The sequence below is a fragment of the Moschus berezovskii genome, chromosome X, assembly GCF_049115385.1.
Source record: "Moschus berezovskii isolate FMDL1 chromosome X, NW_MosBer_1.0, whole genome shotgun sequence".
Taxonomy (NCBI): domain Eukaryota; kingdom Metazoa; phylum Chordata; class Mammalia; order Artiodactyla; family Moschidae; genus Moschus; species Moschus berezovskii.
The window spans coordinates 51,304,170-51,316,225 of record NC_142488.1 but is presented as its reverse complement, the minus strand read 5'-3'; the positions used below and the strand labels follow the sequence as shown (position 1 = coordinate 51,316,225).

At 46.2% G+C, this 12,056-nt stretch overlaps 1 protein-coding gene across 1 annotated transcript in view; it reads right to left on the bottom strand.

Annotated features, from left to right (window-relative positions):
• Positions 1-9,686, bottom strand: part of LOC129535017 (X antigen family member 5-like) — a 247,618-nt gene extending 237,932 nt beyond the window's left edge. The window contains exons 1-2 of the mRNA XM_088833575.1: positions 9,569-9,686; positions 7,756-7,919 (exon numbers count right to left, since the gene is read on the bottom strand). The gene's annotated coding sequence lies outside the window, so the exon portion shown is untranslated. The remainder of the gene's footprint in view (positions 1-7,755; positions 7,920-9,568) is intronic.
• Between the last annotated feature and the right edge of the window lie 2,370 nt (positions 9,687-12,056).

Genomic DNA, 12,056 nt, shown 5'->3' with positions numbered 1-12,056 from the left:
AATGAAACAACTGACAAAGAATGAATGTCCAAATATACAAGCAGCTCATGGAGCTCAACACCGGAAAAACGAACAACCCCATAAAAAGTGGGCAAGAGACCTAAACAGACATTTCTCCAAAGACATACAGATGGCTACCAAACAAGTGAAGAGATGTTCAACATCACTCGTTATTAGAAAGCTGCAAATCAGAACCACAATGAGGTATCATCTCACACAGGTCAGAATGGTCACCGTCAAAATAATCTACAAACAATAAATGCTGGAGATGGTGAGAAGAAAAGGGAACCTTCTTCCACTGTTAGTGGGAATGCAAACTGGAACAGCCACTACGGAGAACAGAGTGGAGATTCCTTAAAAAACTGGGAATAGAAGTGCCACACGACCCAGCAGTCCCACTGCTGGGCATACCACCCTGAGGAAACCAGAAGTGAAACAGACCCATGTAACCCAATGTTCACAGCAGCACTATATACAATAGCTAGGACATGGAAAGAACCTAGATGTCCATTGGCAGATGAATGGATAAGGAAGTTGTTGTGCATATACACAATGGAACATTACTCAGCTATAAAAGGGAACACATTTGAATCCGTGCTAATGAGGTGGATTAACCTGGAGCCTGTTATACAGAGAGAAGTACATCAGAAGGAGAAACACAAATACTTATATTAATGCATATATATGGAATTTAGAAAGACAGTAGCAATGATTCTACATGTAGGGAAGCAAAGGAGACAGAGATGTACAGAACACACTTTTCAACTCGGTAAAAGAAGGCAAGGGTGCGATGAATTGAGAGAATAGCAGTGAAACATATACATTACCATATGTCAAAGAGATGACCAGTGCAAGTTCAATTCATGAAGCAGGGCACACAAAGCCGGTGCTCTGGGACAACCCAGAGGGATAGGGTGGGGATGGAGGTGGCATGGGGCTTCACGAGGGGAGGACACATGTATACCTGGGGCCGATTCTTGTTGATATATGGGAAAAACCATCACAATGTCATATAGTAATTATTCTCCGATGAAAATAAATTAATGATTAAAAAATAAAACAGAACCCACCTGCCAATGCAATGGGGCAGGCGTTCGGTCCCTAGTCCAGGAAGATTCCACGTGCTGCAGGGCAACTAAGACTGTGTGTCACAAGTACTGAACCCACCTGATCCGACGACTGAAGCCCTCGAGCCTAGAGTCCATGCTCCGCAACAAGAGAAGTCTCTGAAATCAGAAGCGCATGCACGCCACTAGAGAGTAGTCCTTCTCCACAAATAGAGATAGCCTTCGTGCAGCAACAAAGACTCAGTGCAGCCAACAATAAATAAACAAATAATAAGAAAGACAACCGGGCCAATCTTACTGTATGTTCATTAGAAAAATCCAATGGTAGATACCGAAGTAGGTGCATCTCTCTATATTCTTTGAATAATCATATCTTGGGTGAAGCTAACAAAAATTACATCACAGGCTATATTAAAACTTTGGAGCAGCTTCCCAGGCACTGCTCTTTTCTAGAGAGCTACTTTTCTCAGAGAACTGTTACTTAGGAACTTTAGTCACCAGAACTGCGGCCTCCACCACATTCAAGGGCAGGAAACAAAACACATTAGGAAGACACGGTTCAAATCCTATGAGTTTATGAGTTGCCTGTGACCAGTGGCTAGGATGAGCACACATCCCAGAAACAGTCGAGAAACATTTCAGGAACTGAAACCTGTACTTCAACCACTTAGTTCAGTTCTTTAAGGCCACTGCTATCCTCTTAAACAAACACTTGGTGTGAAACACTTGGAAAATGACCTTAATCCAATTCGCTGCCAACCTCTATTCACATGTCACAAGGAGTGTCTCATGACGATATTTCCTCACCTAGAAAGCCAATTCTCAGATAAAGAAAAGAATTCACACACACACCCCTTCTGAAGAAATACTGAGATTTTAGAAACTGACTCACAACGAACCCATGGTTCATCATTCTTTTTTCTCCCTCCATCCAATCTGAGAAATGAATATTTGGCCAGGCTGTCTGATTTGCCCACCAAGTTGCTCATACCACACACAGGATGTTGTTACAAGTGAGCCTATACACAAGGCATTGACACCAGCCAACCCTACTGAAGTCGGCTATCTGAGGGGCAGGGAGGTGGCCGGGGCAATAAATTCATCATCTCATTTCCTTCTTCACCCTACCCCATTTCATTCCCTGCAGTCATTTGGCCCAAACGAATAAAGATCTAGCATGAAATCGCTGCTTAAAGCACCACTGTGTCAAGTTTCCTTCATTATCTCATGTGGCTTCTGAGGCCAGGGAACAGAATTTACTTGAGATGAGTAAAGCTAGAGAGACAGCCCACTGGCCAGAGATTCTGGGTGGGAGGTGATGTCTCTCAGTGCATTCTTTACGACCCCATGGACCAAGGCCCACAAAGCTCCTCTGTCCAGGGGATTCTCCAGGCGAGACTACTGGAGTGGGTTGCCATGCCCTCCTCCAGGGAAACTTCCTGACCCAGGAATTGAACCCGGGTGTCCTAATTCCGCTGCACTGCAGACAGATTCTCTACCGCTGAGCCTCCGGGGAAGCCCATGACAAACCCAGACCGGATATTAAAAAGCGGAGACACCACTTTGGTGACAAAGGTCTGCAGAATCAAAACTATGGTTTTTCCAGTAGTCGTGTACAGATGTGTGAGTTGGATCATTAAGTGATGCCGAGTGATGCCTTCGAATTGTGGTGCTAGAGAGATGAGCCTTTAGAATCCCTCGGACAGGAAGGAGAATAACCCGGCCAATCCTAAAGGAAATGAACTCTGAATACTCACTGGCAGGACTGATGCTGAAGCTGCAATACTTTGGCCACCTGACGCAAATAGCTGACTCATTGGAAAACACCCTAATGCTGGCAAAGATCGAAGGCAGGAGGAGAAGGGGTAGACAGAGAGTGAGATGGTTAGATAGCATCACCAACCCAATGGACATTAATTTGATCAAACCCAGGGAGATAGTGTAGGACAGAGGAGCCTGGCTGCAGTCCATGGGCTCGTTAATAGTCAGACACGACTGAGCGACTGAACAACCACCACCACCACCCTACCTTTGAGCTTCCTTAAGGTGCCACAGCCCCACTCTCAGCAGGGCTAAGAAGCTTTCTGTGTCTGTCAGTGCTAAAGGTTGAGACTTAATGTCTTCACACCCTCAGTGCCCCTGCGTAGCGTTGATGATGGGTCCTTAGAACGCTCATCACTCCCTCCCAGAGCTCGGAACAGGGAGCCTTCTCACAACAATAATGGAGCACGCTACCCTGGTACAGAATTGGGAGTTGTAGGTGTTTACCCCTCTCAATGTGTTTTCTCCCTTTACATTCACTTCCACATTTCTTCCTTGAGTCCCCGAATCCAACTCCGCTCAGCCCCAACTGCTTCCTGTAACAAGCTGCACCTGCATCTCGAGCACATCTCTAGCACCACATGCACAGCGTGGGTGCATGTACCCCCCGCGCTATGTATCTTCTTTCTCCTCTCTCTTCGGAATCTGTCAACTCCCAGACATCACAAAAAGGGCTCCAGATCGCCCACAAAGGGGGCTGTGCTGCAGGGGAGGCTGTGACTCTCATCCACAGCCTGGGTCAAAGCAGGACTGTTATAAGCGCCACAAGCTGCCCCACTGCATCATGGGAGCCAAAAGAGCAAAGGTCTGAAAGTCCTAACACAGACATTTCCGTGGATAGAACACCAGTGTCTTCCTTGGGACCTGTGAGCTGTTGTTTGGTTTGGGCCTATAGCGTCAGTGACCTTTTTCACAATGCTTGCAGGCTTAGCTAGCCTTTCGTCAGAACTCTCTACTCCCCACAGCCCCCCACCTACTGTACCAACGATATTACTTCTGACTTCAGTGCGCCGATTGGGTTTTCACCTGGCAGGGATAAAAACACAACTCTTTTATGCTGAAACCTCAAGATACCTGAGGAGAACGAGTCTTCAGAAAGCCCAGTTTTCAATTATAATAGAAAAACTGCCTATGTAACAATGAAGATACAACAAATTAAAATACTAAGAAAATGTTATTTGGAAATTATCCAGAATGCCACACTTAAGAGAAAAAAAACTTAGTATGTGGTCTATTGCCTTCCAGGTTTTGTTCTCTGCATTTAAGAGAATTATGAGATGGGGGAGGTAATGTCTTCATGATATTGTATCTGTTGTTCTATCTGTTTATCACTATGGCTATGCTACTTTCCATAATGATGAGGGTGCTCCACTCATGTTGGTCAGAGGAAACACTGTTTAGACCTCGGAATGGACCAGGAACTGTTCTCTGTGATGAGTGCATGTTGACATGACACCCCATGGTCTTTCACGCACTTAGGAGACACTGTGTTCAATCCATACACAGATCCACAGTAATGTTTCACGCGGATGGAGATGTTGATCTGCCTTTTGATCCAGAGTACACCAGGCAGTGCACTGTATTCCAGATTGGGGGTCAGACACCACACCTGGCTGTTTCTCTCTGGCCTGGGCACCAGTGTGACTCAGCCCTTGCCAGCTAGGTGACTTTGTGCAGATTCATTCACCCATCAACGCCTACGTGTCTCTGCTCCTCAGCTGCTGAAAGGGATGACAGCATTAAACATGCTCACCTCACAGTGTTGCTATGAGTACTCAAAGACTTCATTATGCGTATATCTACGGAGAGCTAAGCACAGTCCAGAAGGGGAGCTCTTCTTCTTGTGTCTCTTCACTTCTGTTTCTACTTGTACTACTATCCCCCTGTCCCCGCCCCCACGCTTTCACCTCCCCCACCCCTACTCTCTCTCCCCTGTGCCCCTGTCCTCAGACTCTTCATCCCAAAACACAGCTGAACATCTCCTCACCATTTACCCCAGAAAATACCCATACCATCACCCTTGGAGTAAACAGTCATGAATATTAGCAGAAAAAATAAGAAACACAATAAACGGGCAATATTAAAACTACATAAGAAATAAAGCATTACTGATGAATTTCGGACTACTCTTTTCATATCTTCATCAGAATCAGATGTTCAGAATTTGATACACGAGAATTAGAATTGATAAAACAATGGCAGAAAAGGTAATGCAATGTGGTTCCTTAAATAAGACCTAACAAAATGGGGGCACATGGTGTGTTCACAGGTGGAGAAATTCAATATAATCAGGATGTCAGTAGTCCCCATGCAGATCCATCAATTTCATACAATTCCAGTCAGAAATTCCAGCATGACTTTTTTGGACATATAGACTAAGTGATGATAACATTTCTGTGGTAAGGCAAATGAACTAGAATAGCCAAATGATTCTGAAAAACTATGCTGGAGGATTAACACTAACCTGAAATTTACTTTGCAGCTTCAACCAAAAGTTGTAAGCAACTAAGTGCCTATGGAGGGATGAATGGATACAGAAAACGTGATGACACCGGTCAGAATGGCCACCATCAAAAAGTCTACAAACAACAAATGCTGGATAGGGTGCGGAGGAAGGGGAACCCTCTTACACAGTTGATGGGAATTCAAACTGGTACAACCACTACAGAGAACAGTGTGGGATTCCTTTAAAAACTGCGAATAGAACTGCCATGTGACCCAGCAATCCCACTGCTGGGTATACACCTCGAGGAAACCAGAAGTGAAACAGACACATGTACCCCAATGTTCACTGCAGCACTGTTTACAATAGCTAGGACATGGAAGCAACCTAGATGTCCATTGGCAGACGAGTGGATAAGGAACTGTGGTACAGATAAAATGGAATATTACTCAAGTATAAAAAGGAACGTACTTGAATCAGTTCTAATGAGGTGGATGAACCTGGAGCCTATTATACAGAGTGAAGTAAGTCAGAAAGAGAAATACTGTACATTAATGCATATATATGGAATTTAGAAAGACGGTACCAATGACCGTACATGCAGGGCAGCAAAGGAGACACAGATGTAAAGAACAGACTCTGGGACTCAGTGGGAGGAGTGGGTGGGATAATCTGAGAGAATAGCACTGAAACACGCACATTACCATATGTAAAATAGATGACCAGTGTTAAGTTCCATGCATGAAGCAGGGCACCCAAAGCCGGTACTCTGGGACAAGCCAGAGGCATAGGGTGGAGAGGGAAGTGGGAGGGGGGTTCAGGATGGAGGGACACGTGAATCCCTATGGCAGATTCATGCTGATGTATGACAAAAACCTCAAAATATTGTAAAGTAATTATCCTCAAATTAAAGTGAATTAATTTCAAAAGAAAATGTGGCGATATATACAATGGAATATTTTTCGGTCAGAAAGAAGAAAATTCTGCCTTTTGCAACAACATGAATGGACTTCAAAGTCTTTATGCTAAGTGAAAAAAGTGAAAGACAGAAAGACATATATTGTATGTTCTCACTTATATGCAGAATCTAAAAAATCAAACTTACAGAAATAAGAGTTTATAAGGGTGGTTTCCAGGGCCTGGGGAAAATGCTGAATACAGGGTACAAACTTCCAGGTATGAGATGAATAAGTTACGTGGATCCAATGTATAGTATTGTGAGTATAATGAACAAAACTGTATAATACAGTGAAAGCTAAGAGGGTAGATCTGAGATGTTATTTCCTCAACAATTTTTAAAAAGGATTATGTGAGGGGATAGAGGGCCAACCCTGCCGTGGTAATCGTTTTGCCAAATATGTGTGTATCAAATCATCCCATTGGCATCTTAAACGTACAGGTGATATGTCAATAATACCTCAAAAAAGGTGGAAAAAATAAGAGAGTCCTGAGTGTTTCCTGTGGGAGAGCCCTCAAGCTACATTCTGTGTCCCTCTGATATCTCCCCAACATTCCTGAACTTTCCCTTATTACTGACATGACAAGGTGAACCAGGCTCATTTATCCTTTCTTTCCTCAGCCTGGGAACCCATCGTTTAGTGGAGAAAGGTGTTCAGAAGCTAGGATCTGGGGACTGGTGTAATTATTGCCATTGGAATGCTGCTGTTTCCACTAACTTGGGAATATATGTGTGTACACAATCACACACACAGAAACAGAGACACACATCTAGAGTCATACATCAGTCTAGCCACATACGCACACCTATCGAATAAACGTAGTTTGCATGGAGACCTTTAATTCCAGTAGAATTCCTCAGAATTTGTTCTAGTTTACTTCCTTTCCATAATGGAAATTCCCTTTTCCAAAAATGACATATGTGGCTTTCAGCATTCTTATGTATTTGCTGAGTTGATGAATCCCAACGCATGTAAGTGATCCCTCCTCCACAAAAGGGTCCTCCTCACAATGTATGCAGAACCAACCCTTGCCCTTGACTTCCACACCTCACTCAAGCTAGAATCCATGAAACAGCCTCCTTCCCACCCATTCCCCAGGGACATCCTTCTTTCCACCTTGGGCTCTGACTCTCCAGGCAGGGATGCCCCTTTACACATACACATGCCTTGCCTGGCAGCACCTAATGGCTTTAGGACTGACTTGCTCAGGCACAAAAAAAGGGAAGGGAAAGAAAGGGTAGGGACAGGAAAACGTGAATATGTCCTAATACAGTCAGTCAATCAACGTGAACTGGCACAAACCCAAGCAATGTGATGAAGCCAGTCGTGTTTTTTTTTTTCCTCATTGTCCTCCAACTTCCCTTCCTGCCTCTGTTCTTTGCCCCAGTTCCTTTTCCCTTCTTAAGTCCTGCCCTCCATCAAGAGTACCAATGTTAAGAGGCATGATTCCCACATTATAACTCACCTCTGCTGCTTGGTTGACATTCAGTGTGACATCCCTGCAGCTGGGATGCTCAAACTCGCTCTCTCTCTCTCTCTCTCATGATGGACCAGAAGGTTTCACTCCTAATTTCAGGGATAGGTAGGAGAGAAGGTGCAGGGCACATGTTGGAGCCTTCAGTCCTTCATCTGTGAAATGCAGATGATCACAAATTGTGGGAGAAACAGAGACAGCAGCAACCAGACCCCTTTCCATGAGTGCTACATGCCAAACCCAGTGCATCACACGACTCCTTGACATTCAGGAGCACGCCAAGTAGATTTCCATGCCGGGACAGTTGCATTTGTTGTTCCTTCTGCCTGGAATGCTCTTCCCTTAGATAACCCCAGGCCTGCTCCCTCACTTTCTCCAGATCTCTGCTTACTTGCCATCTTTCAGGGAGACTTTCCCTCATTACCTTGAATAAAATAATAACATCATACCCACATATATCCTTTCCCCTGATCTACCATTATCTTTCTTCATAGTTCCTGCCACCCTTGATTTATTTACTGACCACCAAGTCTACGTGGAGACTTGGTCAGTTCTGTCCTGTCACAAACTCCTCCAATATTGCTCAGGTATATGGCAGGTGCTCAGAAAATATTTGCTGAAGGACAGTCTGGAGCCAGGCAACACACATTGCTAACCTGCACAGGTACCCTCCAAGATGCGCACTGGCCCCATTATAACAACTATGATACATACTGAGATTCCAGGAGACAACTGATATGCTTCACAACACACAGTCAGCATGTCAGTTTCCAGGCCTTGGAATCATATCTGCCAGCTTTCAAACCCTCAGTTCCTGGACAGAGAGCTCCAAGAACACCCAAGAACATAAGAGGTTTTCTTTCTGACACAAAGACTCCAAGCAGCTCAGATAGATACCCAGAGACACCAAAAAGAGCTCACTGCATCTCTGCACAGTGAGCACACAACTCGTCTCAGACCCTCAAACACAACAGATACCATCACCATACACACTGTGACAAAGACCCTCCAAACAGACCAAAGTCTTCCAGACAGAAACAAATGAGAACTGCACAGATACTTCACATCACGGAGACTGAGTCTCAAACCACTCGACACTTACCAATCTAATACAAAAACACTAAACGGAAAGACAGAACTTTAATAAGTCAAGAACATCATCATATAATCTTTAGATAAAGTCGCCAGACAAATGGAAAACCTGCACCCTGTGTACACATCCCCAAGCAGCTGACAGTTTACACCTTTAGACAAACCCATCCCTCAGAGACATAACAACTTGGTGCCCAGTATCAAAAACTCAGAGCTCTCACAATCTCAGGTGCACACGCCTACACAGAGATCTCACACCGAAAGCTCCAAAAACGCACACCCCGGAATACAGGCACACGCATCCTAGGGGCTCTGTACTATGGTTCACAAAATCCACTCAGATCAAATATCCGACCACTCACAACTCCGCCCAAAGGCTCAAAGATCAAAAGTAACCAAACAGCACCTGTGTTGCCACACGTAGCGATACACAAGCCCAGGCTCCCTGACACTGGTTACTCTCCAGGGAGAGACAGCACACTCAGAGACCTCTCTCTGGACATGAATTGCATGCATTTGTGTGAATGACCGTGGGCTGCCACAAGATCCAGACTGAGCGAGAGCTAAACAAGACTGAAACGCCGTCACCATGCACAGCCAGAGACTGCGCCAAACCTCGCCCCTAACCAGGGCAGCTATTCGACCCCTTCGGGAAAAGCAAGAAATTTGGAGAAAAATTGTATGCTCTAAAAAGCCGCGCACCGCAACACACCTCTCGCCCTCAGTTCCAGCTCTGCGATCCCAGTGCTTGTAACAGCCAGCCAGCCAATTGGAACTGGGCAGGAGACGAAGCAGGGCGGAAGTCGCGGGACTTCCGGCGCCTATTCGCGCCCTGGAAGAGCTAATTCCGGCGATCACGCGGTGACCAATCAATGCCCAGAACGCTTCCCTGACGCCTTACCCCAAACTGGCAGCCCATCTCTCTCCGTAGCCGTCCCCCCTTGGATGTAACCATGTAGAAACGAAGGGGTGGAATTGGAAACGAGACGAGGACAGTTGCAGCTTAATACCGCTGTCCACTTGGACTCAAATGCAGGGGGAAGACAGAATGCAGCGAATGGGGATGGATCCCGTGGTGCCATGGGTGCCTCCGCTAGGAACTCTGGTCGATGCCCGAAGCGGTGGAAAGGTACTCTCTTTGTTGTCATACGCCCTCTCGAATGGTACCTTCCAGAGTGAGTGATCTTACCGGTACCCCTTACCGGTACATCCCAGGACAGAACTGTTTCATCTCGCGCGCCCCTTGGTGGTGAGACTGGGGAACAGCCGATGTAGATGCCGGTGGACCATTAGAGGGTGATCCTCCAAGGGCGGAAAGGCAAAGTTAGGATGAAAACCCCACCGATTGCTGCAATCTTGGACTCAGAAAAATGTCTTCCGAAACTGAAGATTACTTCTGTGTAGTGGCCACTGTCCTATCAGGAAGCATTGAAAGCATTTTCTGTGTGCTGGGCATTGTGCTTGTTTGTGCTTTCCTGTTTAATACAGAATAGGTCTCAATGGGGAAAGCCAGCCGCAGTCCCGCAGCGGGAAGGGGAGAGAAATTTTCGGACTGGGCTCTGAATGTCTGGAGTGGGGAAGGCCTCTGTCGTTGACTGCGAGTAATATGTGAGAAGGACAACAGGACTTTCCATTCTGTTAGGAAAGGGGTCAACTCCGAGGGGACCCAAGGACACCGCGTAGCTGAGATAAAGACCATGGCTTTGTCACCGGCTTGTCCTCCCTGAATATGTTCCCTAGCAGAATCTTCAGCCTGTGTAGCTATACCTCTCTCAACAAGTTTAAATTTGCTTATTCATTACGACATTCATTCATCCTCTCCACAGTTTCTGTCAAGCACAACTATGTGTGTTAGGAAAGAGAAAATCTTCTTTGGCTTCATGGAACTTACATTGTGTTGGGGTCATACAGGCCCAAAAGATAAGTAATTTATCGGGTGTTCATAACTGCTGTGATTAACATTAAACCGGGATAGTGAAATAGAGGGGATGATATCTAGAAAGAGTGGCCAGGGAATTTCCTTCTAAGATTGTGACATTTGAGCAAAAGCCTAGAGGAGATGCCTATCTGGGCGAAAAGTATCCCAGACAGAGTTAAGGCCAGTGGAAAACCTGGGGAGTGGAAATCAGTGTAGTGTGTATGAAAAGAGTGAGGAGGCCTATGGGACTGTCACAGCATGATGGAGGGAGAGCCAGGAGATCCGATGAGAGTGGTGATGAGGGGCGGGTCCCCTAGGGCCTTCTGGCCGTAGCTGGGAATTTGACTTGAGCCACAAGAGATTTTTTACCAGAGAAGCCCCAGGGTTCTTTCAGAGTCCCCAATCACACAATGATTGTTGAGGAGCTCTAGATTCATCCCAGGAAAACCACAGACCTTGTGCAGTTGGACATGCCTTTCCTGGAATCCCCTACACTCAAGGGGAATCCCCCCCTACTGCTCCCAGTGAACATCCGTGTCAATTGATGATACCCTCAGGAGAGACCGAGAAAGGACCCTCACGGAATGAGTGAGATCACAGTCAGTCTCGTAAAGACAAAGAGGGAGGATGTAACAGGCACAGAGATGGCAGGCAGAAAGACAAAGTTAGAACATTGGACAGGGTCAGAGAGACTGTTTCTGGCAGCAAAGTATCCCAATTAGCACCCACCTATGGGCCCCCAGCCCTGCTACGGAATGATGTGCCGATCTCTACAGGAGAAAAGAAGCTGTTCCACCCCCCGTCCCCACCAGGGACTGTCTCTAGGAAATGACTCAGTTGCCCGTGGCCTGCATCTTAATCATGCTCCCTTGGCACACATCAGGGTCCTCTGCCCTGATCAAGACGTGGATATGTTCAAGTCATGGGGAGGCTCATGCTGAACACAGGGTCCCTCACAACCTGTCGAGCCCTGACTGCCCTCCTGCTGACCTCAGTGCCAATGAATGCTTTAATGGAGGAAAGAGAGGCAGGGATCTCTGCATTTGCGGTGGGGCCTCATGCAAATTGGTGAATGTGAGGTTTCTCCCCAACTGCTTGGAGGTTCACCCCTGTATTTTCTACCACCACATCCCCAGGGAATGAGCAGATTACATTCCCTAAATCAGGTAAGAAGCTGGGTGTGTGATGGGGAGACACAGAGACATATCCTGACAGTGAGACAGTCACGGGGTCCTTGTGGCCCTGTTCCAACATCCCCCTCCCCCACTACCTGGCTAGGGTT